The sequence below is a fragment of the Oryctolagus cuniculus genome, chromosome 4, assembly GCF_964237555.1.
Source record: "Oryctolagus cuniculus chromosome 4, mOryCun1.1, whole genome shotgun sequence".
Taxonomy (NCBI): Eukaryota; Metazoa; Chordata; class Mammalia; order Lagomorpha; family Leporidae; genus Oryctolagus; species Oryctolagus cuniculus.
This window is the reverse complement of record NC_091435.1, coordinates 106,671,268-106,698,352: the sequence shown is the minus strand read 5'-3', so window position 1 is coordinate 106,698,352 and position 27,085 is coordinate 106,671,268. Positions and strand designations below refer to the sequence as shown.

The 27,085-nt window shown below is 42.2% G+C and overlaps 1 protein-coding gene across 2 annotated transcripts in view; it reads left to right on the top strand.

Annotated features, from left to right (window-relative positions):
- The first annotated feature begins 1,959 nt into the window (after positions 1-1,959).
- The window catches only part of NLGN1 (neuroligin 1), a 926,201-nt gene continuing 901,075 nt past the window's right edge, over positions 1,960-27,085 (top strand). The window contains exon 1 of one of the 2 annotated variants that reach the window (XM_051859134.2): positions 1,960-2,765. The gene's annotated coding sequence lies outside the window, so the exon portion shown is untranslated. The other variant, XM_051859135.2, reaches the window with a different exon arrangement.

Below are 27,085 nucleotides of genomic sequence, written 5' to 3'. Positions count from 1 at the left end.
CAAACTCAGGCAATTTATCCCAGAGACTCAGCTCTTCACTGCATCCCACCAAAAGAAGACAAAACAAAACAAGCCACCATGAAACTTCCTGCTATGTGTAATTGCTTTTGAGATCAACGGATACAGGATGGGTTTATTTCCTTGAAAAGGCTGGATTGGGAAAGTGGAGAAAAATTGGTAAGACAAGTTTGGCTCATTTGATTACATTTAGAGTTTTTGATAATACATTGTGTGAAGATTCCATTTTGTTAAAATTTGTGCTCTTTTTTTAAGACTAACCCATAAAAATGTGGTAATAATGCCTAGCTGATAAAGTGTAGCCATGATAAAAATAATGATGAAATACAATAGAACTTATTTAATTTCATGCTATAAATACAAATAATGCAAATGAAAAATGTCCAGTCATTATCTTTAGGGATCTGATATTAACTTCAGCAGATGCAATTAGAAAGCAGTACCTACAGCCCTGTGGGGTGCAAGAGAGTACACAAGATGTTACATGATGTAGATTACAATGGACAACTTCATCTAATCATTCTTCTTTTGTAAATTTGATTCTGCAGTTGTCATCATCCTGTCCTTTATACAGTTACTTTCATTGTCAGATGAGAATGAGAAGGATCCCATTAAGCATTTTATGAAAATTTGAATAATTATTTCTCAAATTTTCCAGGTAGGCAATTCCTAGAGAAGTTTCTAAAGAAGACTTTAGATTGTTGGATTAGACAAATTTGGTTAGGGTAGACCTGTTACTAACAGTAGGATACAGGTTTTATTAGAATGACATTTCATTTTTCTTGGAGTATTATAGAAATCTGTTGGGTTTGGCAACACATCACCTAAAGGTTACTTGTTTTAAAAAGGAAAAACAGAATGAATTGTACATCTATGCGAGGAAAATGTGGTGCTGGATTCCTTCTAAGATGAAGGAACATGCTACCCACTTAAGATTGTTTTTTCGAGTCAGATTAGATGTGGTAGAAACTTCGGTCGCTTATTTACTGTTATTTCAGGGCAAGTGCATTCTAAGTGTTGGGTATTTTAAAGCTCCTTTCTTTAACCCGAATTTTAGAGATTAAAACCTACATCTGATGGAGAAATATGAAGCAAGCCCTCAAACAATAAGCAGAAACATCTGTCTAGTGCTTGTGGATTTTTCCTTTCTGGTTATGATTATCACACGTGGCAATCAATTAACGTTTCTATCTGCAGGGCCCTGTGCTCCAACTCACTTGCATTTAGAAAAATTCACAGAGACGCTGGGAGGAGGTGGGTAGGTATAAACAATGCACTGTAGTGAGTCACGCCCGTCACAAAAGCCAATAATGATAAGCTAGGATGAAATTTTTGGAAAATCGCTTCTCCATGGGCACAAGATGTGGGCGCAGTCCCGGGGGCAGAGGCCGAAGGCAGCATGGTGATGCATGCCCTCCACTCCCACTAAACGGGGCCCTGGCCAACGCTTCAGTTCCGGGATTGCTCTGCCTCCAGCTGGAGGAAACCCAGGAAACAGAGTTTGGTGGCGGGGCGGGGGGCGCGGGCAGGCGACTCAGGGAGGCTCTTGCCTTCTTCAACTCTGCGCTCACGGTCTCCAAGGCGAAGCCGCCCGCAAACGGGAGAAACTGGGAGCGTGGAGGCCTGGCAGCGGGGCGGCCGTGCCCGTTCACTCGCACGCTCCTGCGAGGGGCTCGGCGAACGTCACACGTGACGCCCGGGGCCCTGCACCCCTCCTACCGCCGCGGGCGCTGCGGGCGCTGCAGACGGAGGCTGCTCGGCGGCCGCGGAGGGAGGGAGGGCGGAGGGCGGAACTTGTAAGGGGAGGCACCGCGCCGCCTGCACCGCCGGACCAGCGCCCCCGAACCCACCCCCGCCACGATCGCGGCTGAGACCCGGGGGAGGGGATGCTGTGCAATAAAGCAGGCGGGGCGGGGTAGGCTGGGGAGGGAGTAGAGGCTGAGAGGGGGGCAGAACGGACGGGGTCTGGAGGACGGGTCCGGCTGGATTCAGACTCCTGCACCGGCTGCGCGGCGGAGAGACAGGGAGAGGGAGCGGGGAGGTTGCCGTGTGTGCGCGCGTGTGTGCGCGTGTGTGCGCGTGTCTACAGGTAGCAGCGGCAGCAGCGGCAGCGGCGGCGGCGGGGACCCGAGCAGGGGACGCGTCTGCTGCCACCTCCCCGCCCATGATTTTCGGAGGCGATTGCTCACTTAGCAGACGGATCTCTAGCCCCGGGAGCTCTCCTCGTCCTCTCCATTTCCACGCTTCTCGGGCGTCTTCCAGTTTCAAGCGTGTGTTTGGGGTATTTTATTTTATTAAAAAAAATTTTTTTTGGTAATCTCTCCCTGTAAATCTTCTCGGGAATTCTGCATCTTGAAGCAGGTGGCTCCTGGAAACGAAATCTTTGGATCCGTTTGGCTTGCCAAGTTTTGCTCTTCCCCGTCTCCTCCCGCTCTCACAGGCATCTGTGGTGCTCTTTCTGGATTTACATGCAGAAAACGTATATATGTTTATATATCGACCGCACAATATCTAGATACGTCCCCGCGTGTCCCAGCGCCTGGTTGTCGTCTCGGTCCGCGACCAAGCGGGATGTTTTGGAGCCGATGGATCACGAGCACAGGACTAACATTCTTCTGAGCCTGGCTGTTCCAAAGGGGAGGGAGCGTGAAGAATTGTTTAACATTCGGCCATCGTTTGGCTGCACACTAAGCACCACGAAGTATTTATGGTTGCAGATCAGGTGCAAACGGGGCTTAGAGAGAAAGGTAAGGGAGCTTCCAGCGTCCGCCGAGCTCTGGGGATTGCGAGAACTTCCTACTCCCTGCCTCTCCCTCGCCTTCCCCACCTGCCCCCAGCCCTGCCCGGCTCGCTTTCTCCGTAAGCTCAACCCTTTCCCAATTCCACTGGGTTACACGGGGGTGGGGGGCGGCGTGCTGGAGGTGGAATCGTCTGCTGGAGTTGGAATTCTCTCTCTCTCTCTCTCTCCCTCTCTCTGTCTCTCTCACCCCACCCCCAGCCTAATAAATGACTTTCCCAGTCTCCCTTTTAGAGGTTTTAGGAATTGGATTTTTTTTAAAGCTATCTACATGAACTGTTTTAAACCTCTCTTGTTGCCAAACCCTCAACCCTATCCTCTGACACAAACACAATAAAACAGAATGAACTTTGATGAACTGGGTGGGTTTTTTTTTTTCAGCCGTGGGGTCCACGGAACCTCCCAAACGCTTCTTTTTCATGTAGAAAAGCAAGATCACCGCAAAGAAACCCACACCTCGGGAGGTGTCCACCGCGGAGGAAATTCGGCTTCTGTTTCCGCAGGCAGCCGATCCATTTTGCTTGGAGGCCGATTCCCAGAGTTGAGCGAGGGGAAGCCGAGCTGGTGTAGCAGAAACTGTGTGGCGGCCGAATTCCCCTTAAACCCACCCTTTGCCCCTCCGCCAGTGCCTGTTTAACTCCGCCGTCTGTGGGCCGTGGCACGCGTTTCCAGAGCCGACCTTTGGGGAGGGGGGGTGCTGGGAACACCCCCTTATTTTCCCTTCTCCCACCCCCTCCCCAGCCGCCTCCCTCCTCCGCTCGGCTCCCCTCGCCCTGGCAGTTTGTAAACTGCCCGTTTTGCCCACCCCTCGCTGTGGGCGTCCTCGCCGGCTCCCCGCTCCTTTCTTCCCGGGCGCGGGCAGAGCAGATGCGTCTTCTTTTTGCTTTGGGCTCCCTCTGCCGCCTCCCCGCTACCCCCCGCGGCTCCCCCACCTGCCCCGGCTCTCCCGGCTGCTCCGCCCCGCAGCGGGTTGACCGCTCTTCAATCCCGAGGCCCGGCGGGCAGGGGGCGCCGAGGACCGGGCGGCGGAGCGGGGAGACTCGGCAGGAAAGGCGAGCCGGAGTGGGTGCTCAGAGGCCAGGAGAGCCCGTCCGAGCCGGAGGGAGCGAGTGTGCGGCGTGCACGCTGCCCGAGCCCGGGCGGACCAGTGCAGTGGTCTCCAAAGCCTTAGAGCGGCGCCCCGGTCACTGCAGTTTTTCTACCTAGAGCTGTGCCCTGGGACCACAGAGACCGAGAGCCGGGAGATCAGCAGACAGGTACCCGAGATACAGCGAACCGATTGCGAGAGCGCGGGGAGGGTTTCCTGGCGAATCCCGGGGCCGAGCAGATGGAGGAACAATGACGCCTCCAGAAGCGAGCCCTTGCCTGAACCCCCGGCGAGGCGCACGGGAGCCGCCTGCAGGCTTCTGCCCTCCCCAGGCTCTTCAGCGGGTTTGGGGGTCGGTTCCGCCTCTTAGTTTGACAGGGATAAGAAAGTTACTCCTGCTCCCCAGAAGGTTTCCTGAGAAGTGGTTTTCAGATCTGCGTGGTTCGAGTCGAGATGTCACTCCCTAGATGCGCCCGCGATGAGCAAGTAATATATTATGCATTATTGGGCGATAAACTCTCCTGGGAAGAGAAGGTAGCGCAAACATTTAAACCGCTCAGTTCTCCGACTCCTGCTTGCCTCAGTGCAATGCCTTGTGAGGAGAAATGTAAAACCACCTGCAGTGAATTTAACATTATTTAGGCTGCGATTTGCAGTGGGGAATAATTTATCGCAGAGGAGATTGTTAGTGAGTTACAGAGGTGAAGGAAATTATGTGTTCAGGATTTGACTCATTTGTGATTTTTTTTTCTAAATCACGCACACTTGGCCTCCCCTAAAGAATTATATTATTTATCCATTTCCAGGGTTATGGTGATGCATTTAGGACTTAGAAAACATGAATTCAGAGGGTTAACTGTATCTTTACTCTGCATTTTTAACAGGGAGTTAATATACTCATTTTCTTTCCTTTTTATTCTAAAACCACAGGTCTTTTTTAAAAAAAATAAATTGAATCCTCGTGCTGTCCATGAAAATTATAGGGTCTTCAAGTGTTTCTCAAGAAATTAATTGTGCTCAATTATTAATAGGATCATAGATATAAAAATGTTAACCGAGAAAAAGAGTGTGTATCTCGGTGAGGGTTTAAATCCTGTAAAATGTCTCGACATTTCCAGCAGCCATTGTAACCGAGCAGAACACCAGCTTTGTGAAATGAGCTCAGGCGCGAGGGCCATGCATGTATTTAAAATAGAAATGTTAAGTGCAAGCACACGAAGTTTACGGTGCCCTTGGCAGAGAAGGGGGCTAAGCCTACCTGTGCTGCGCCGCTGGTGACTGAGTGATTCACCAGGAAGAGGAAGTGAAGCGTTACTCAGGCCTTCTGAATCACATGGTTTGAGTAAGCGAAGTAACTGTTCTCTGAGAGCCTGCTAGCCCGAGGTTAGTCTTCCCAGTCCGCTTCCCAGGGCAGACCTGGAGGGAGGCAGGCTTGCAACAGGCCAGACCAGAGTTCCTGGAGCGTGGGGTAAGAAGTGCTGCGTGCCCTCCCTCCCTGCACTGCATCCCTCCTTGAACCCCCAAAGTGCTTTCTGTCAGTCTTTATGTCTTCTGTAGGGATTCAGTTTGTGAAATTGCCACTTATATTTAGTTGTGAGGTATTTTCAAACAGAAGCGTTTGAAGTGTTGAAATGGAAGGTGGAATCCATGCGACCAGAAGGTAGGCTGAGAACTCCCTCCGTTCCTGAGGTGTTGGCAGGCCTGAGGACTCCATGGGGTTGCAGTTGGATGACTTTCCTGGCTCACTGTCTGCAGTCTCTTCCAACTCTGAGATTCTCAAGTTTTGTTCCCCTTTTATGATTTCCACATGGTTATCCAGTGGTGGGGTCTAGATCTTTCAAATATCCTTGAAATAGCTGTTTGGAGATTTTTTTTAATGGAATAATTTACTAGCTAGAACTAGACAGTATAGCTGTAAATTTAAAATCTTGGATGTTTTTAAAAAAATTCACATAGATTTTAATGTTATTGACAACTTTTGGTGGGACATTAGAGATGTAGGTACCATCTATAAACATTTCTCAAGTTCTGTATGTTAAACAATTTTTAGTAAAGCATAGTAATGGTTCATCTTAATTCTTTTTACACAAAAGAATTCTTTTGAATACTAATTTGTAAGTTTTGCAGGTAAAACACAGTTGGAATGAATAACATTGTTAACTGGATTAGAAACTGACAGTTTAACCATATACTTTTGCAACATTTTGAAGTTTGAAGATTTCCCATTTTATTTGATTTATAACTAGAATGATAGGATTCCCAGTTATGGTTCGATTTTTTGTAAATGGAATGATCCAAGGGCATCACCAGACTTATTTATTCTGAACCATGAATCTGAGCCTATGGATCACAAATTAAAAACAGTTGACTTTCCTGTGTCCCTCGTGCAGGGACATTCAACTGCCCAATGACATTCAACTGTTTCAGATTTCAGTTTCATTTAAAACACCCTCTACCTGGTTCTCCCCCAGTCTACTCTTTCAACCAATTCACAACATGCTAGTTACTGCAGTGTTATCTACCATTTTAGGCTTCTGCACTTTGCTTATATTAACTTTTCTTCAAGGATCCATCTTGCTAAACTCCACCCCCTCACTCCAACTATTGCATAAGAAAACATGTTGGTTCCTCAGGGTGGGCTTTTCTTCTCTTGCTTCCTTCCTTTATCCTTACCTGTAGCACCCATCACAAGTTATCTGTACCAGGAGTACCCACTTTTCACAATCTTCATGGTTGATAATGTAACTGGATAGTGACTTTCCATGGGTCAAAACCAAAATGATTCTGCACTGACTTAAGAAAGACTTAGCCCCATCTCAACATAAAGTAGACCATAAATGAATAAGAAACTTATTAGTTGGAAATACATTTGGCTATGAAGTAACAGATAACCTGATTGTGGGTTAAGAAAATAACAGTTGTATTTAGCTCACATGTTAAGTTAGGAGAAGACAGTTACTTAAACATTTAATCAAGGGATCAGGTTTCTTCCTTCATTGTGGTATTTTTCTTCTCCTGGTCACAAGGTTACTGCTGTGCCATCAAGCTCATTTCTGCTTTCTAAGTCCAAGGAAGGAGGGTAAGAAAAAGATAACAAAGAGTACTCTTTGTTCAGGATTTCTTGACTTAAGCATTGCTGGCATTTTTACCTAGGAAAGTCGTTATGTTAATTGTGGGGGAGTATTCTGAACACTGTGGGATATGTGGCAGTTTCTTTGATCTGCACCCTCTAGATGCCAGTGGCATACCCCACTCACCAATTCCATCATAGGGATCAATTGCCATATCTGTGAGATAAAATCACCCTAGGTTGGGAACCTTTGCTCTAGAATTTTAAGAAATTCCATTTCCTACTTTCTCTTTGCATTGCACTGTTAGTGAGAATCTGGTTTTTGCTTAATAAATGGTTAGCGGGCCATCAGTGAGATTTACAGAGGAGGAAAAGAATGGAAAAGGAAGGAGCCAACTAAACCTGCTCTGAGCACTGTGTCTTTCCTGTGGTGGAGACCTTTTCCCCATAGACTTCCATTCTTGTTTTCCCTCCAGAAATGTGTCTGATAGTCCCTGCTAGGTACTGGAGAGGTTGGGAAATTCAGCACCTTAGTGCAATTTGGTGTGCATACTGCTATTCTAAACCAAGTCCACCTGTGAGAAAAGAAGGGGAAATATATTTGGAATTGAAAACTAGTGATGACTGACCACTATCACAAAATAAATGAGTAGTTAACATTCCCCAAAATACTTCAGAGAGGAGAAAAAGGAAAGACAAGATCAACAGGCATATTCCTAAAGGAGGGTATAGAAAATTTTTTCACATGCTAAATGCTGATTTAAAAACAACAGTGATAATACATGGATGCTTTTACTTGGAAAATAACAGGGCAGAATGGAGGCATCTTACTCTTCATAACATTTTTTCTTTTCAGATGGCACCCCATCTCTTCCAGTCTATTGAATCAAGCTTGTTATTCATACTTAAAAAGTAGTGTTGTCAAAGGAGATAAGAAAGCATATCTTTTATTTCTAATGCCTGCATTTAGAAAAATATCATAGAGTAGTGATGGCATTTGGTAAAATAATGGTTTCTAATATGATGTGCTAGAATGGACGGTAGTAACTTTCAGTGGGAGCTGCTCAATTATTCCCCACAGTGTGATAATAAGTACTGTTGTATACAATAGTAAGGAAGTAGTCTGCCTTACAAAAATATACCGACACTGATATGGATGGCCAAAAGTCTTGTCTTTCCTCTTACCCTCTGATTTTCGTTCTTGGTTAGTTAATTGAGTGTCAGTTTTTCCTCAGCTCTGTCTTGAATATGGAAATACAAAGCCTAGTATCTGCTAGGAAGTTTTGCCCACCCAATTAAAGGCCTGAACAAAGTAGACATTCATTATTTTCTCAGAGAGCAAGGCTTCTGGAGGTGTGCGGATCCAGGGTTGGCTAACTCAGCAGTTCAGGACATACTGGCTCTGGTTCAACCTCACTGCAAATCCCTTGACTCACCATCTTTGAAACAAGATAAACAATGTGGTTATCACAGAGCGAAACACCACCTTTCCACACAGCCCTACACAAACCAAAAAGATTTCTTTTTCCAGAAATGTCTATCAAAAGGGAAACTTTTTACATGAGCTACCAACAGACTTTCCTTTATGTCTGCCTGACCAAAACTATGTCACATACCACTCCTAATGAGTAAGTGGCCAAGAGGGGATACACTGCATACTTGGTTTTGTTCAGTCATGGTCCACTCATTGGGGGTTGGAGGAAAGAGCTCTGCTTTCCTTTTGAGCATGGCATTTTCACATTTGCAGGTAATTAACTGGGGGGAAGGGAGGCTCCTAATCGGATGTTCCACAAACATCAGGGCTGCCATCCTCAGGTCTCTTACAGCATGGGCTGCCTGCATTAAAATGTAGTGCATAAAAAATAACTGTTCTGTGACTCCAAAGGCATACGTTGTATACATGCCAGGCAACTTGCTTCTGATGTAAAATGCATGGTTTCCTGATGTTGAAGTATGTTAGTTACTTTTAACCACTCCCTGGAGGGTTGGAATATGTAGGAATGTCTTCATGAGAGAAGCATAGGAAACACTAAATTATACTGCATTAATATCTAAATCAAAATCTCTACCTCTTAAACTTCTATATAAACCAAACTAAAACATAGCATGTCCTCCTTATCAAATAGATCATGTGCCCTCGTCTCTGTTTGAATAGTGTGAGAATGATTGGACCCAATTGGCCAAATTACCTTCATGAAGACTTAAGCCCAAAAGAAAATTACTCCTACTTTATCCTACTTTATACAAAAAAAAAAAAAAAAAAAAAAAAGAGAGAGAGAGAGAGAGAGATTGACTTATTTATTTGAAAGCAGAATGACAGTGTGAAAGGGAAAAGAGAGAGAGAGAGAGATTGACTTATTTATTTGAAAGCAGAATGACAGTGTGAAAGGGAAAGACATAGAGAGGTCAGGCACATTAGCAGGAAGCTGAATTGGAAGCAGTGTAGCCAAGGCTCCAGCCAGCACTCTGATGTGGAAGGTGAGTGTCCCAAGTGGCAGCCTAACCACACCATAATGCTGGCTGGCTCCCACCCCTGTTTTTGATAACTGTTTACTTGGAGTTTTCAAGGACAGTGTCTGATTTTTCAGTTCACATGCCAGTCAGCATCTTTCTCATTGAATACTGTGAGCCTTAAAAACAAACAAAAAACAAAGAATGCTTTATTTCTTTTGCCTGATTTCATGGAAACTCAGAGCCAGTTCTGTACTTAATTGAAAAAGACGTCCTTAGCCATCTACTTTACCCTGCTATAATTATTATTAGAATCTATTTTAAAACTTTGTCCATTGTCTTCATTTAAAGACTTAATTGTTTGGGGACCTTTTTAATCATAAGCTACTTCCTTTTATTTTGGGGAGGAGGGAAAATCTGAATGCTTGTATAAACATGAGTGCTGCCACACATCTCAGTTAGTGTCTTTTTTCTCCAAAGGGTATATGTTTGGAAATTAGAGGATACTATGTACCATAACCTGCTGGATTTATGGTATAAGGCATGCAATGAGCACAGTATGGTGCAAGGGGATTTCAGGGGAAGGAAGTAATGGTGATGGGTGAGTCATTTTAATGGAGATATAGTTTGTAGTCTGCAAACAAATAGAACTTGAAAGCAGCATTGATGAGAAAGTATAAATAAGTGGACTCATACATATTTTGTTCTATGATCAGATAACAATTGTTTTTCAGCTTTCTTTAGCAGAAGAATCTCAGTAACCTCAATGCTGTCTCCCCAGTATAAAGGAGCAAATGAGCTTTAGCCCCCAAACCACATGTAGAAGAGCCATGAACTAGAAAAAGGATGGGTTTGATATCCTCTCTCTCAGCAGATTTTGTAGTGAACTTTGGCTGTGTCCTTGCTTTACCTTCAGTATGTCAGGGTGTGCCTCTAGAGCATCTCATGGATCCGTTGCTACTGTTCTGTTTTCAGCTCCGTGGCCAGAGCTGTTGATACCACAGCAACCGCCTCTGAACTGGGCTCTTTGCCTCCAAGGGAGCTGATGTTTTAATCAAACTTAAAATGATAATTAGTAACTCCATCTGTGGTTAGGGTCAGAAACAGATGTTTTTCTTTTCTGTTTTAATAGAAGGTACATTTGAAAATGGAAACAGTGAAATTGAGTTTTAAATAGATTGAAACTTTAGTGAGGAATCCTACATCAAGAGAGGACTATCAGGGGAGCATTTTTCTAAGCCTCTCTGAGCTTCTCTCTTCTAGACCTTATCACTACTTTGCACTTCAACAGCTCCATCGTAAAATAGAGTCCACAACATTGAACCTAGGGTACTGTAAGTTCCTGAAGCCGCTCCTAGAAAATAAACTTAAAGTTAATGTACTGTATTTCATCAAAACAGGGGAACACAGATTATAGGATGCAACATTTTCTGTATAATCTAGAGGGAGGGCACCATTCATATAATCCCACAACACTCTTATCATTTAGAAATTTTTATTTTATACTTCTATAAAGAGTAAGGTTAGGCCTTGATATGTTTTTATCACACATCAGTATTCTACATTTAAAAAGTATAATATTAGCCAAATACATTGGTTTAAGAAATCAAAAGAAATTTTCAACTCCGAATCTCAATCTGCTAAGTTGTGGCTTTGACTTGGTTACCCAGATCCACGGTTTTCACACAGTACAACTGTGTGTTGATGATGGACCATTTCTTTAACTTTTATTTCAGCATTGCAAAAAGTTGTGAAGTAGTACAAAGAATTCCTATAAATCCCCTGCCTAGCTTCTCTTACTGTTAACATGTTAGTATGATTTATTTGTCATAATCTATAAACCACACCCAGATTTCCTTATTATTAACATCTCATATTAGTATGTTTGTCACAATTAATGAACCACATCCAGCTTTCCCTATTTTTAAAAACTAAACTCCCTGTTTGCCTCACACCCCTCCCAGCCCCTTATAATCAACATTGTTTGTTCAGATGGAGGGTTTTTTATTTTCTCCCCCAGATGAGGGAGAACTTTCAGTTTTTGTCTTTTTATGTCTGACATATTTCACTTAACATGATGTCCTCTATTTCCATCCATATTTTTAAAAAAATTTATTTGTATTTATGAGAGAGGGTGGGGAGGAGAGAAAATGTTCGAATTACTTGAGCTGCCACCACTACTGCTCTCAGGGAGGGAATTAACAGGAAGGTAGAGTCAAGAGCTGAACTGGGTGGTGATTCCAGTGTGGAAAACTGGCAGGCACCTCCACCAGTGTCTTAGCAGCTAGGCCAAACACTGCAGCCAGTGACGCATCATTTCCCAAGAAGGCTGCATGACTGCCTTCAGGATTTCCTTCCAAGCAGCTAGAGGATTTGAAAGTTGATGTTTTGCTTACTTTACTAAAATGGGACAATGTAATGTTTTCAGACAGCCACCGGGATTAACTTTGCTTTTTTAAATATTTTGAAATGGTGAGAGTAGTAGTTGCCTGGCTGTGACAGAGAAACAGCCAATGATTTCAGATAGTCAGTTCAGGGCCACTCTGTCTCCACTAGTACTTGGCCATGAAGAATTATAAAAGGCATCCTGATATCAGAGGTATTGAAGTTTTATTTTTTTTTAAGTATGTCAAAATCAATGAAATATTGTAACTTTAATGATGCACATCTCCTTATTTTTAAACATGTTAATGCAATGATAATTAATCAAACTATTTAATCTCCAAACATTAGGATAAGAAAGATCACTACATAATTCTTAGTAAAATTAGAATTTAACTCTGTCTCTTTTTGTTCTCCACTCTCTCCCATCATGCAATATTTAAGATGTAGCTAGTTTCCCACTAGGAGTTAATGGTAGGATTAAAAAAATTAAACCATAATCATGAGATCTATGTTTGAATAGCAGATTCTTCTAATAGTTATCTGTGTCACATCCTGTGATTCCCTTCACCTCTCTGGGCCTTAGTTTCTGCATTTTAAATGAATGGTTTGACTAGTAAAAATTAAATGCATTTTCTGACTTTCAAATCTTTTTTAGCTAAAGATAGTAAGAAGTAGTGCTCACAATAATATATTGTACATTTTAAGCTGGTATAAGATAAACATATAACGGTGGAGACATGTTACTTTATACTAATAAGCTTAAATATATAATATAGTGTATAGCCTTAAGACTCCTTGCATATTTCCAGCATTAAGGTTTTGAGAGACTTACCCATATATATCTTAATTGTTCGTTAAAACAACTGTAAGCAGTGCAGAAGGTTCAACAGAACAGAGTTAGGATTTAGGAATTCTTCAAACATACTGGATGAGGAAGATTACTGAATAAATTAAAGCCAAATAAAGAATGTAAAAGTGGGAAGAGGCAAGAAGAAAATGCATTTTCCATCAAGAACAAAGAAAACTTACATGAGGAGTTAACTATCACTATATATAAATGTTCTGCATAAAAACAGTCATCAGTAAAAAGCCAGATAAAATTGGCAGGTAAAAGTGCTTTCCCTTTTTTATTTCATCATTACTCAGCCACGTACCACTGTTTTAAAAAAATATGAATAAAAGGAAGAGGAGTCTGTGGTTGGATCAGTCAGACGGCACTATTTGTGGATAGATCTTGACAGTTCTTACTGTGCGATTCCACAGACGATGGTGTTTCTTCCCTGTATTGTATTTGAAAATTGCCACTGCTCTTAAGTGGTCAGAAAGCTGGGCACTTAGTTTCTGATGAATAACAAACTCTCCAGATGTGTACACTCATCTTTCTCTCATTGTGCCTGTAGTCACCACAGAGAGAACAGGGCATCGCCTCTTCCCTACCTGCCTTGATAAAACATGAGTTGACTTATAGAGCAAGAAGATAACCTTCCCTTATTTTTTATTTTGACTAGATATTCATGAAGCACCCTTTCAGTAGAATTACAGTATTAAAAATTGTAAGATGCAGATATAATATTGCTGCAAGTAAGGTTTTTGAATTATTAATCATTATCTTAATTATCTATTTGGAGCGCTTTGTCTGTAAGAAAAATATTCGAGATGGTAGTTTTTATGATGCAGAATGTTACTTAATTGTTAAATAAGGGTCTGAGATTATATGAATATTACCATCATTTAAAAAAAAATTTTTTTTGAGAGGCAGAGAGACAAAGGGGAGGGAGATAGAGAGGGATAGAGAGAGAGATAGGTCCTACCCATCTGCTGCTTCATTGCCCAAGTGCCTGTTATGGGTAGAACTGGGCTGAGGCTGGTGCCAGGAGCCAGGAACTCAATTCAGGTCTCCTATATGGGTGGCAGGAACCCATTCACATGAGCTAATATCATAGCCTCCCAACGTCTGCATGCAACTAATTTTTTATGACTTGGGGGAAAAAAGATCACAATTCTTGACTCTAAGTAGACTGCAAAACATATTGTAAGTAAGACTAATTTCTAAAAACTTCAGTACATTTCCAGTGGTCTTTCAAGTGAAGAGACCATTGTGGTTTTCAGGTAATTATAGGCCAAATTCCTCAGTTTACATGTGACAAAACTGAGCCCAGAGAAAAGAAATCGCTTGGTTAATTCAATGCTAGAGCTTGGACTTGAACATCCCTACCTTAATGTGTGTAATGGCTTCATGTATCAACTTTATAGTAATATGTATAGCAGCACTATATATTGTATATAATCATGATTAAATAATTATTAGAAGTTTAGTAGTTCAGTAATTGCTGGAGATGATAAAGAAGCAAGGTTTAGTGAAGAAGCTATTACTTGAAGGAAATCAGGATATGAATACATGGAGAAGAAGGGCGACGCATTTCCTGAACAAAAGCAATAACAATCAAGATGGGCACATATTGCAGAGACAATTGGCCATTCTTGAAGTTTTTCAGAAGTAAATGCATAAACTCATTAAGAAACACTATTGTAAAATGGAAATAAAGGTGATTTTTTAAAAGATACATCTCATTCTGTGTTTAATATTTTGGCTTAGGCCCTCTGCAGATTAGAAATTTTTTTTTTCAGAAAAATGTATGTTTGTCAGAAAAATGGTTTATATTACTCATATCAGAAGTAGAAAATAAATCATTTAACATGAGAATACAACTTCTGATTACATGTCCATATAATTGGTTGATACAAAATCAAGTTGATCTTTGGATTATCATCACTAGGAGATTCTAATCACAAGCTTGCATAGGTGTGGTTTTCTAACCTGGGCGTACTGTTTAGGAGATGTGGAACATTATAACTCTCCAAATAGTCTTCTCGCCTGCCTGCTGTTTGTTTATTTATTTGACAGGTAGAGTTATAGACAGAGACTGAGAGCCAGAGAGAAAGGTCTTCCTTCTGTTGGTTCACTCCCCAAATGGCCACCACGGCTGGTGCTGTGCTGATCCGAAGCCAGGAGCCAGGTGCCTCCTCCTGGTCTCCCATGTGGGTGCAGGGCCCAAGGACTTGGGCCATCCTCCACTGCCCTCCCGGGCCACAGCAGAGAACTGGACTGGAAGAGAAGCAACCGGGACTAGAAGCCTGCGCCCATATGGGATGCTGGCGCTGCAGGCGGAGGATTAACCAAGTGAGCCATGGCACCAGCCCAGCCTGCTGTTTTTTTAACAGAGTACTCCCGTCAGTCCATACACAGGGACTGGGTGTAAGATGTTTGTAATCAAGATGTTCTATTTATGAGAGGGAGAGAGGGAGAGGGTGAGAGGGACTCCCCTTGTTGCTAATTTTGACACCCAGTGATCATATTCATCTTCATTTAAAACATTGCAACAATTTTAAGGTCTAAGAGGTACAATTTCAAGTAAGTTGTATTCTTTTGTTTCTAGTAAATTGCACGTGAAATCTGCAGGTTCCTTCTGACCCTGAATCCACTCTCCTTAAAAACATCAGTTCATTTTGGGAGTCAGTGGTTAGAATAACCTGCACCCAGGGAATAGGTTGGGCACCGGAAGAGCATGAGCTTGTTTTCCACAAAACTACATAAACATGGGCATAATTTCTCATGAGAAGGAGCGCTACAAGCATGCTAGTCAGGTTTACACTGTGAATAGTCATGGTGTTCATTTTTTATTGCTTTTTTATTAATATATAGAGAACAGATTTCATGAATTTCCTAGATGCAGTTGCTCTCCTGCATTCTCTGGAAGTTCTGAGAAGTATGAGGCTTCACAGAACAGCTCCTCATGGGGCATCCTCTCTAAGTGCAAACAGGAGAACAGGAGAGTGGGGAGCTGATGCTGCTGGGCAGAAGGAATTTGTGATCATGAAGAATGAGGTAGTTTCTTGGAGAGAGAGTACGAAGAGCTTCTTTAAGATTGCAATATCCTTTATTTCTATACTCAAGCTTGCACAACGGCAATGTATGCACACGTATATATGTAAATGTGTCCATCCGTATCCATCCAATTTAATTGGAAATTAAAGATGAATGCCTCACATGAGAAAGCATGAGAAGAAGCAAGCAGTTTTCTTGGAAAAGTTATTAATTTTCATAAACACCAAAGATGAGAAGGCTACAAAATGTTTCTGGCAGCAGGAAAATATATTTAGCATCCATTTATCATGCCATATACCTTCTCCCTATCATCATGAATGTAATTTCTTTCTCCCCATCTCCATCACTCCTGATCCTGGTGGTCAGTCGTATCCTCTCTGAGATGCATCCTTTCTGTACCCAGATGCAAAACCCAAATTCAGAATTAGCCATTACATCTTTGGACTATGGCAAAAAACTTCTGAACTGCAAGTTTAGCAACCAACATTTGCTCTGAATAAGTTTTTCTGAATGTTTTCCTCTTCTATGCGATACTCCGTTAAGAAGAGTGAAACATAAAATAGACAAGTATTGATGGAAGAGGCCAGGAAGATCATTCGTTTTAAATCAAGACTGTGCCAGTGAGATGGAGTCTAGGTTCATATCAGGTGTTTACTGGAAGAATGATTTGGGGACCTCTAAGAAGGACAAAGGCACTTCCTAGGGTTGGTGGAATGAGAAATCAGGGCGTAAGAAAGAGGTGGACAAAAAAGAACAAGACTGAGGAGAGTGAACTTGTACTGCCTCACTCTAGCTCAGCATGAAGGAGGGTTGCTGAGTTCTAAGATGCATGCATGATTCAGTGTAGCCTTCAATTTCTGTGGTAGAATTTTCTATCTGCTTTTTTGAGAGTAAATGAAACAATGGAGGGTGGGTGTTTGACCGGGTGGCTAAGTTTATGTTAAAATGCCCATGTCCCACATTAGAGTACCTGAGCTTGATTACTGGATCTGACTCCAGACTCCAGCTTCTTGACAATAAAGACACTGGGAGGCAGTGGCAATGGCTCAAGTCATTGTGTTTCTGCCACTATGTGGGAGACCTAGATGGAGTTCCTTTCTCCTGGCTTCAGGCCTGGCCCAGCTTTGGCCATTGTGGGCATTTGGAGAGTGAACCGATAAATGGTAGTTCTCTCTCTATATATGTATCATCTCCTCTTCTCTCCTCTCTTTCTATTTGCCTCTGCCTCTTAAATAAATAAAAATATTTAAAAAATTAACCAGTACATCACAGCCCTTTGCCTGGTACATAAAAAAAAAAATGTTCAAAAGCGTTCACCTTATGATGGTAACCCTCCACTGACATACACAGATGCACTCTGCTCACACACTGTTAGCCATTTACTACCTGGTTTCTATGCTAGACTTCCTGGAGAATGCAGCATTGAAACACTGTCTCAGGTTGGGGTGAGCCTCTCTTTCCAGGAGCCTCTGAAGTTTCCACAGAGTGCTGTATCTCCCTGTTGTGGCTAATGCAGGGCAGCCAGGGCTGCTTTTTATTTTGCTCACACATGGAAGGAGGGATAAAGCATTTAGAAATGGTGAAATTGGCAGCTTTAAAAGAAATGCGAGGACTCTTTCAGCACCAGAATGGGAAAACCTTTGAGACATAGGCTTGTTCAGGAGTGAGTGTTTAATTGGTACCTTTGTAAAATCTCCCAACTAAGCTGGATCATTTTCTGTACATGCTTAAATCTGTTAATTACAAAGCAACTTTAATTATACATAAAGTATGCCTCTTCAATCATGTTTTAATCACATATGAAAAAAAATCAAATTTATCCCAAAGTTATTTTCTGCATTTCAATTCTGATTTTTTTTAAACTCTGGCATATTCTGTACCAAAAAAATGCATTAAGCTAATGTTTATGCTTGCACATAATCCCACACTTTCAAGGCAACACTTAAAATATTCAGAAGAGCTTCACAAGAGGGAGTAGTTTAATTCTGTTGTTGACTCAGAGCCATTGTTCTTCACAGTTACAGCTCCGCTGGCATGGGCTACATATGGTCACTTGTTTTCTCAGTGTACAGGGTGATAATGCACTAACATTCTGGCTGTTGGTTGAGGCTATGCTGTGCTTTAGGGAAATATCTCGGGGAAGATGTGCTGTCTTTTGGGTGGAAAAGAGGGCAAGACCGACATGGGAGAGCCCTCAGATTGCCTTAGACTAATTAACTGTGGTTTTAAACTGTGGGGCCTGACCCACGAGCCCTATCATTCCTTTATGGAGTCTAAGCTGCCAACATGGACTGTCGGTGGATAGGACTTATATCAAAAGAATGCTCATCAGAGGCAGCCGTGGATCACAGCCACTGAAGGCATTGGTGCCAGCCGTCTTACACCACTGCCATTCCAAAAGGCTGTTCCAGAGCCTTCAGTTGCCACTCAGAACAGACTTTATATGACCCATTTTGCCCTAAACACTGAGATGTAGGCCACAGGTCGGAGTGCTGTTCTAGGCTGATGACTGATGGTTGACTTGAGGTCCATTAGAAGTCCTTAAGTACTTTCTTAAGGCATTAGTATTTCCAGTCACAAGAATGGAAGACTTTGACAAGGGTTTAATGAATACACGTTTTTTTGTTTGTTTGTTTGTTTCTTTTTACCTTTGCAGTTTCCTGTGGTAGATAGGAAGTGACCAAAAATGGCTAAGGAAGATATTGTCTGTTCCCCTCATCCCCCTTCTCCCCCCAAGATACTTCAGCTTGCTTTGATCTTATCCCATGGGGAATTGTATCCCAAGCGACATTTCTGACAATGCAGGGCTTCTGCCTACATTTCCCTGCTAATCTGGTTTGCATCTATGGTGGTGAAAAAAGAAAACTAAGCCTAATGATAGCACCAGAGGGAGCCACTTACACAGTTTTGTCTACAGCACCAGCGAAACCAACAAGAAGACTTGAAATGCAGAAATATTAAGATTTTATTGTATTTTCTAAAACAGAATGGCAGGAGAGATGATACGTAAAATCTGTTAGCAGAAATTCCGAATTATGGGACTAGTAGCCACCACTTCATTTATCTCTCTCAAAATATTTGCGAATGGTAATTGCCTGGCCACAATCCAGAAAGTAAATCATATTTCAAAATGTGAAATTGTATTTGGAGCAAGGGGTTTTCTTTCTGATCCCGGCTTTGTCCTTCTGCAGAAGACTATTAGCAAGTTTGTATGTTTGAAACTTATGCCAGTTTACTGTTTTTGTAATGTAAATGATGCTACCAGAAATAGAGATGCAACATGAATGAAGAATAAAACTTCTTAGATGCACATACTAGTGCTCAAATACATTCTTTTTCTCTCTTCCCTTCCTTCTCCTTCCTCTCTTACACACACACACACACACACACACACACACACATTTGCACAGGTGTTTGTCACAGAACATTAGAACCAGCTTTACTGTAGGGAAATCAGATAAGCTTGCCTTTAAGTCCTATAGTCAGCAAGAGAAAAATCAGTATACCAAAAGAAAAATAGAAGGCACATATCTTTATTAGTACACTAACCTTTTTCATGAAGACACAGTCAAATGCACATAGTCTTAAATGAGACTATTTTAATTCTTACTCTGACAAAATATTTCAGGAAAATGTATTGAAGGGAAGTTTCCAACACTTCTCTTGTTTTATCTTCCCAACTCCAAGCCAAATCATGAAAAGATTGAAAAGGCAGAATTACTATATTTTCTTTGAACCAAAGGGCTTTATTCCTAATACTCTGCAGCACCCTAGCTTTGAAAGTGTCAGGTAAATCCTATAATGCACAATCACAAGAAACAGTCTCCAAAATCAAATGATCTCTGTTGGCTCACGTAATGGTCCTTGGTTGACCCGATTACAGTAAGATCTACAGTGCATGAGGCTGACGACAGAAGCTTTCTGAGGTGTCAGTCGCTTCCTTAGGTTCCTTTTCTTGTAATAGCCATTTTCTTCAAGAACATACTTGATTACTTGTGGTTTGTGCTACAGATGGCAGGGGGAAAATGAGAGTATGGATTCATGTACTTGACTATGCGGCTGTGTTTGTGCTGCTTTCTTTCTGAGAGTCTTTTATTCTCTTCTTGCATTGTCCATGCTGGCCTGCCTCTCCCCTCACAACCTGCCAATATCTCCTCCATCCATGAGGGAACTGTCGAGAAGGGTATCCCGAGGGTAAAACGTAACCTTTACCAAGCATCCTTCTAGCAGTGGGACTTTAAGATACACAAGTGAATGAAAGGGAAGGTAGCCCTTGTTGCTTTGTTTCTGTGGCCTGTGTATGCGTGTACCTATCCATCCACCTATTGTACCTTAATTTTTAAAACAGTACTCTCAATATAGAAAGAGGGACCATTACTGAGGAAAGGATCTGCAGGAATTTTGCTGACACCCAGGGGTCTGACAAACATTGCGTAGTTCTTCCTCCACGAGTTTTGGTCTCCAGATGTCTAGAAAAGTCTGGTAAGGGTTGAGTGGGAAGTCTTGGACCCAAAGACATCAGGTGTTCTGCCTGCCACAGAGGTGGGTTTCCAGAGTCCTCTTCTCTTCGAGAACAGCATGAGGGAAAAACAGCGATGATGGTGGGGTGTTACATGGCAAAAAAAAGTTGATGTGAATTTTGCACAGAGTAGGTTCTCCTAAACTGGTCCAGTGATGTTTCCACCCTTACATTGTGCTGGAATGTGTGACGTATGGGAACAAGACTGAGTGCCCAGAGAGGAGAGGGGCATGCGTAGGACCTGAGATCATCAGCCTACAGCTTCTTGTCCTGAGTTACATCTGCAAGCAACCTGATAGCTAAACTACGGACTTCAGGGAGAGTAAGGGGGAAATTCATGGACATTGATTTGAGAGTGAGGCGGGAGATAGTTGGTATACAGTACTCCTGTTGGTAGTATACAGAAAACTGAGTAAGTACAGGGCCCAGGGTGAGCAGAGGACTCAGACTGCTGCTCAAGAATGATTTAATAGCTATGCAGGGGCAATCCTTACAGGGCTAGGTGACCAGTGTACTTAATGGGTCGGTGGTCCTTTCCTCACAATCTTTCCAGAATAACCAGTATGTTTTGTTAGTAGTAGGCACAAGGAGTCTTCAATTTATCTTTTCAGAACAGTAGATCAGAGGCGGGAACTACACTGTATTGTATGTTATATAACTTGTCCATGGATAGTCTCACCCTTTGGTGTTTGAACTAAAGCCCTTGAAAAGAAGTGGAGCTGAACCCTGATGGCCTAGAGGAGAGCAAGGAAGGAGGGTTTGGGGAGCAACATCTCACTCTGAAGTCCGCTTTGGAGGAGCAATACCAAAAGGGGGGAATGAGTGGCACTGAGCAGGCTCAAGAGAGTGCAGAGTGTAAACAAGCAAACTACAGGAAATAGGTAAGCAACCTGAACCAGAAAAGGATGTCCATATGTAGCGCTATCAGAGAAGTCCATGTGAAACCTCTAAGGTAACAAATTGCAACAAGAAGTCACAATGAACTGCTGAAGGAGACAAGGAAGCTCTGATGGAAACAGAAGCAAACAGGACTTTCCTGTGGTCTTTGTTTCAGTGTGTACCAAGCACAGTCAGAACACTTGCAATATCCTTTTTTTTTGACAGAGTGGACAGTGAGAGAGACAGAGAGAAAAGTCTTCCTTTGCCGTTGGTTCACTGCGGCTGGCATGCTGTGGCCAGTGCACTGTGCTGATCCGATGCCAGGAGCCAGGTGCTTCTCCTGGTCTCCCATGGGGGTGCAGGGCCCAAGCACTTGTGCCATCCTCCACTGCACTTCCCGGCCACAGCAGAGAGCTGGCCTGGAAGAGGGGCCACCGGGACTAGAACCCAGGGTGGCTATCTTAAAAACCACATTCGTTGTTCAAGCTAATTGTGATTAAAGGGTGATTTTGAATGTGTTAGATTTAGCATTTCTCCAAATAATTACAGTAACTCAGTTGCGTATGGTTAAATTCTGGGCTTTAGAGCAATGCTTTCAGCAAAAGATCTCCTTTTGTCAAGTGAAAAATAGACAAATTTACAACTCCTTATTATATAGGGACTGCTATATATTGAGATGGCAGGAGTAGGAGGAGTGATAATTTAAGTCAACGAACGAGCATTTTGTCTCTCTGATGCTTAGTTTTAAGTTCTCAACTAGTAGTTCAGCAGTATGAAAATAAATCTTTGTGGTTCCTAGAAGTAGGATGGAAAAGGGCTGGAGACAATGAATGGGGCATTGGACTTGAATGATTTACATGTAAGTTGATGTAGGAATTTCCAGGTCCATCATATGTTAATGCTTGATGAAGGCTGCTTACGCTGTGAAGTCACAATGTTTTTTACCTGTAAAATGGGAAAGCTCACGCATTCCTGCCGATTTCATATAGTAGTTATAAGAATCAAAGGAGTCAAAGTCTGAAAAGTTTTTTTTTTTTTTTTTTTGACAGAGAGAGATTGATTGATTGATCAATCGATCCATCTGGGCTAGGCTGAAGCCAGGAGGCAGGAGCTCCATCTGGCTTGCCCAGGTTGGTGGCAGGGGCTCAGGTTCCTGAAGCATCTTCCACTGCTTTCCCAGATACGTTAGCTGGAAGCTGGAATAGAAACAGAGCATCTGGGACTCTGATGTAGGATGCTGGGGTTTGTGAGGTGCAGCTTAGCCTATTGCACCACAATGCCAGTCCTTTTTGTCTTTTTTTTAATTTTAAATTTATTTTGAGAGACAAAGGTGGACAGAGGGATATTAGGGGAGGGAGAAAGACAAAGAGATGCAGAGATTTCTTCATCTTCTGGTTCACTCCTCAAATGCTTGCAGTGGCCCCCAGCTGGACCGCAAATAGCTGGGAACCCAACCCAGTTTTCCCATGTGTGGGTGGCAAGGACCCAACCACAGGATATATATTTTATATATTTTTTCCTGGATTATATGTTCCAGTTTCCTGCAACAGGAAGCAGATCCAGGCCTTGAACCCAGACACCCTGAGAAATGGACATGCCAACCAGCATCTAACTAAATGCCTGCCCTGGGTGCTCCTCCTTTAGTTTTCATTTCTCATGTTCTTTCCTACCCTTTACTTGACACTTTTCACATTCTTCTCATACCCTCTCTGTTTTCTTTTTCACTAACAAGATAATTCTCTGTCAAGAACCATTGTAACAGTGTTTGTAACTTACACTTGTGCTTTTGCCAGTTGTTGAGGTATTTTCTTTCCTTTATATCTTGACAGGTTGCACTTTCTTTGAGTCATGACAAAAACATTTTAATTTTCTTATCCTTATCTTTAATTTTTTTCTTATCTTCATTGGCCCTGCCTAATTCACAGCCTCTTCAGCTCTTTCCCAAAATGAATGCCACTAGCAAAAATGGAGCTCTAAGTTGCAGCCTTGATTCACCTCACTTCTTCAGAGCACAATGACATAAAATAGATACTTAAAAAGCTGTAGAGGTTGGGGCTGGTGCTGTGACACAGAGGGCTAAGCCTCTGTCTGCAGTGCTGGCATCCCATATGGGCATATGGGCATCATTTCGAGACCTGACTGCTCCACTTCCAATTCAGCTCCCTGCTGATGTGCCTGGGAAAGCAGCAAAAGATGGCCCAAGTCCTTGGGTCCTTGCACCCACGTCAGATGCCTGAAGGAAGCTCTGGGCCCCAGGTTTTATCCTGGCCCTGCCCCGGCTGTTTGGGGAGTGAACCAGTGGATAGGGGACTACTCTGCCCTTCTCTGTATTTCTTCCTTTCAAATAAATAAATAAATAAATAAATAGATCATCTATCTTTAAAAAAAAAAAAAAGAGCTATAGGGGCCGATGCTGTGGCGCAGTGGGGTAACACCCTGGCCTGAAGTGCCGGCATCCCATATGGGTGCAGGTTCAAGACCTGACTGCTCCACTTCCGATCCAGCTCTCTGCTATGGCCAGGGAAGCAGTAGGAGATGGCCCAAGTCCTTGGGCTCCTTCATCCACATGGAAGACCCTGAAGAAGCTCCTGGCTTCAGATCAGCTCAGTTCTGGCCATTGCAGCCATTTGGGGAGTGAACCAGCAGAATGGAAGACCACTCTCTTTCTCTCTCTCTGGTTCTACCTCTCTCTGTAACTCTTTCAAATAAATAAAATAAACCTTAAAAAAAAGAGCTATAGAGTTTTGGGATGCAATACACTACTGAAATTTTACTTCTGCTTGACTTCTGATACCCTTCTTTGGTTGATACATATATATCTGATGGATTTGATAAGGGGTGAACTCCTGAGTCTAGCCTGAAACATGTGGGTCCTGACACCCACTCTCACAGCACCCCCTCAGGCCAATTCTAGATGCTAATGCTTCTAGCCTCATAACTATGTCTGTCCTTGATTCCCTCCTTGTCTTACCCATGCTCAACATTGAACTCTATAATATCACTCTGTGCCATTATTACCTATGACCATCTCTTTCATGGACTCTATCAAAAAAATCTTGAAAGAGAAGACCTTTGGCTTTTAGCTCAGGTTTCCTAGTATCAGACTGAGGGATTGGTTCTGCTGGGTCATGGTAAATGTTTGGAGGAATGGTGGACAACTTTGAGACTATCGCCGATAGTTTGTCTCAAATATGCTTCTGAGAGAGCTTTGTTCTCAACAGCTGCTGCAAGGTTTGCATTGATAGGGCAGTAAATGTTACCTGCTTATGATCCGTTAAACTGAAAGAAAAGCACCTGAATTCAGTTTCTCAAGAAAAATAGGGGGGCTTGCATTGTGGCATAGTGGGTAAAGCCACTGCCTGTGACGCTAGCATCCCATAAGAGCACTGATACATGTTCTGGCTGGTCCACTTCCAATCCAGCTCCCTGCTAATATTCCTGGGAAAGCAACAAAGGATGGCCCAAGTACTTGGGGCCCTGCACTCATGTGGGAGACCTGGATGAAGGTCTTAGGTTTGACCTGGCCCAGCCTGGGCCATTGAGGCCATTTGAGGAGTGAACTACAGATGGAAGATTCTCATTTTTTCTCTCCCCCTCTCTCCCTCTCCCCTTCTCCCCCTCTCCCCCTCTCCCTCTCATCCTCTCCTCTTCTCCCCTTCTCCTACTCTCCCCGTCTCTCTCATTAACTCTAACTCTGCCTTTCAAGTAAATAAGCAAATTGAAAAATAAGACTAGGAGTTTAGGAGATACTAAGTTCCTGAAATTGAGTATTTAGTCAAATAAAGTCAAGAAAAATGGCCTTTTTCTGGGATCTGTAGATAATATGGCACGACAGTGTTCTAATCGTCCCTCACACCTACCCAGCCAGTTATTTTTGTTAATCGATTCTAAAAACTTTCATCTACAGCAGAAAGAAGATATTACTTTCTGAATTTCTTTATCAGACTTTTGAATTAGATTGAAATGGGTTCTAATCCAATCTTTTTTTCTGAAATTTTATGATCTAGGAGACTAACCATCCTCTTTGAGCGTCAGGTCATAACTCATTTACATTGGTAGTTACCCATTATGCTGATGTAGAATGAGCTCAGTTAAGTTTCATAGCCTCTCATTCTTTTGTTGGGCAGATATTGTCTTTCGTCTTTCTTTGAAAGTCTGTGACACCTTTCACCTGTACATTGATATGCTAATTAATACAAGTGGCATCTACCTTTTATTTTTACTCTTATGTCCTACTTTTTTTGTAAAGGTGCTTTCTGTATTACAGATCTTGAAACATTATTCCAAGTCATGGTCATATGCCTTTGTGAATGTGCCTTTGTAAATAGTTTTTCTGGCTCATGTTTATGTTTTCATTTATCTTTAATGCTATTATTTTTTTTGCTAGATTCTTTCATAAAACCATTTATCTTTTGCTGATTTTGTTCCTTTGGTTCTATATATTCTAATTCCTGGAGAGTAATACAAGACAGTGGAAACTGGCTAGAATTTAAAGATGGATTAATTCATTAATTGTTCAAGAATATTTCTGGTGCTCAAATCAGTTCTAGGTTCCTGGACCACAATAGAGTACTAAACAGAACAAAATTCCTATGTTCATGGAAACTCACATTTTATTTTAGGGGAAATAGGTTTAAATAAATAATTCATATAATGTTTCAAAATATTGATAAATTTTTTGGAGAAAATAATAAAGTGTGGAAGGCATTTGGTTAGGAAAGGTATCATTTCAGTTCCAAACAGGATGCTCAGAGTAAGCCTCACTAAGAAAACTAGGAGATAGAAGAGCAAGCTATTTGTGTGCCTGGGAGAAGAAAGCTTCAGGTGGAGGGAACAGTCAGTGCAAAATTCCTAAGGCTAGAACATATCTGATGTATTCTCGGAACCTAGAGAGGTGCAAATCATGTAGGGCCTGAAGTCCCTTGTAAGGATTTTTGGCTTTTGTTCTGATTCAGATGAGTCTACTGAAGCTTTGTAATCAGAAGGGTGATGTTATTACAAAGAATAATTATGGCTGTTCTATTGATAATAAATTATAGGAAAAGCAGGTTTTTATGGCAGCATTGCAGTAATCTGGATGAGATATGATAGTTGCTTTCACCAGGGTGTTGGTCTAATACAAAGAAGATGGTAAAGAGTCAGCGGATTCTGGAAATATTTTGATAATAGAGCTTATAGAATTTGCTGGTGAGGTGAAGGTATATTCTGATGATTCCAAGGATTTGGCCTGAGAGCATGGAAAGAGGAAGATGCCAGCAATTGAGATGGTAGAAAGAACAGGTTTACAGAGGTGAATCAGATTTTAATTCTGGACATGTCAAGGGTGAGTGGGTATTTCAGTTGTACAAGTATAAATGTATGGTAGGCAATTGGAAAAGGAATCCAGAATCAGGAGAGGGGTCCTAAGAGAGGAGAACATACAGGTGGTATTTAAGCATGAAATTGGATTAGATCACTGGGAATAAAAATTGATAGAAGGCCAAGATATGCATTGCATCCACAAAACTTATTGTGGAACATTGCAAGCCCCTTACTCTTCTGAGTCTTATTTCTTTATATGTAACACATAGATGATAGCTCCTCAGAACAGGAGGACATAATGAATCAGTATATGTAGGACATATGATTGATTTCATTCTTATATGATAAGCAACATGGCCCTGAAAGACTAAAGGAAAAATATCAAACAAGGAGCAGTTCCTTCTGATGAGTTTCACTGTGTGAGCTCTTTTTCTTAACTCACATTTCTTTGGCTTTCCAATTTTCTAAATGACTCTTTGTTCCAGTCAGTTTAGGAAACATTGCCTTTGCTTACAAAGTTGACTTTTGTCACATACAATCCTGAAGCTTTTGCCTAGTAGTAAAAATCATATATGAGGGCTGGTGCTGTGGTGTAGTGGAAAGGGCCGCCGCCTGCAGTGACAGCACCTCATATGGATGCCGGTTCGAGTCCCGGCTGCTCCACTTCCAAACCAGCTCTTTGCTATGGCCTA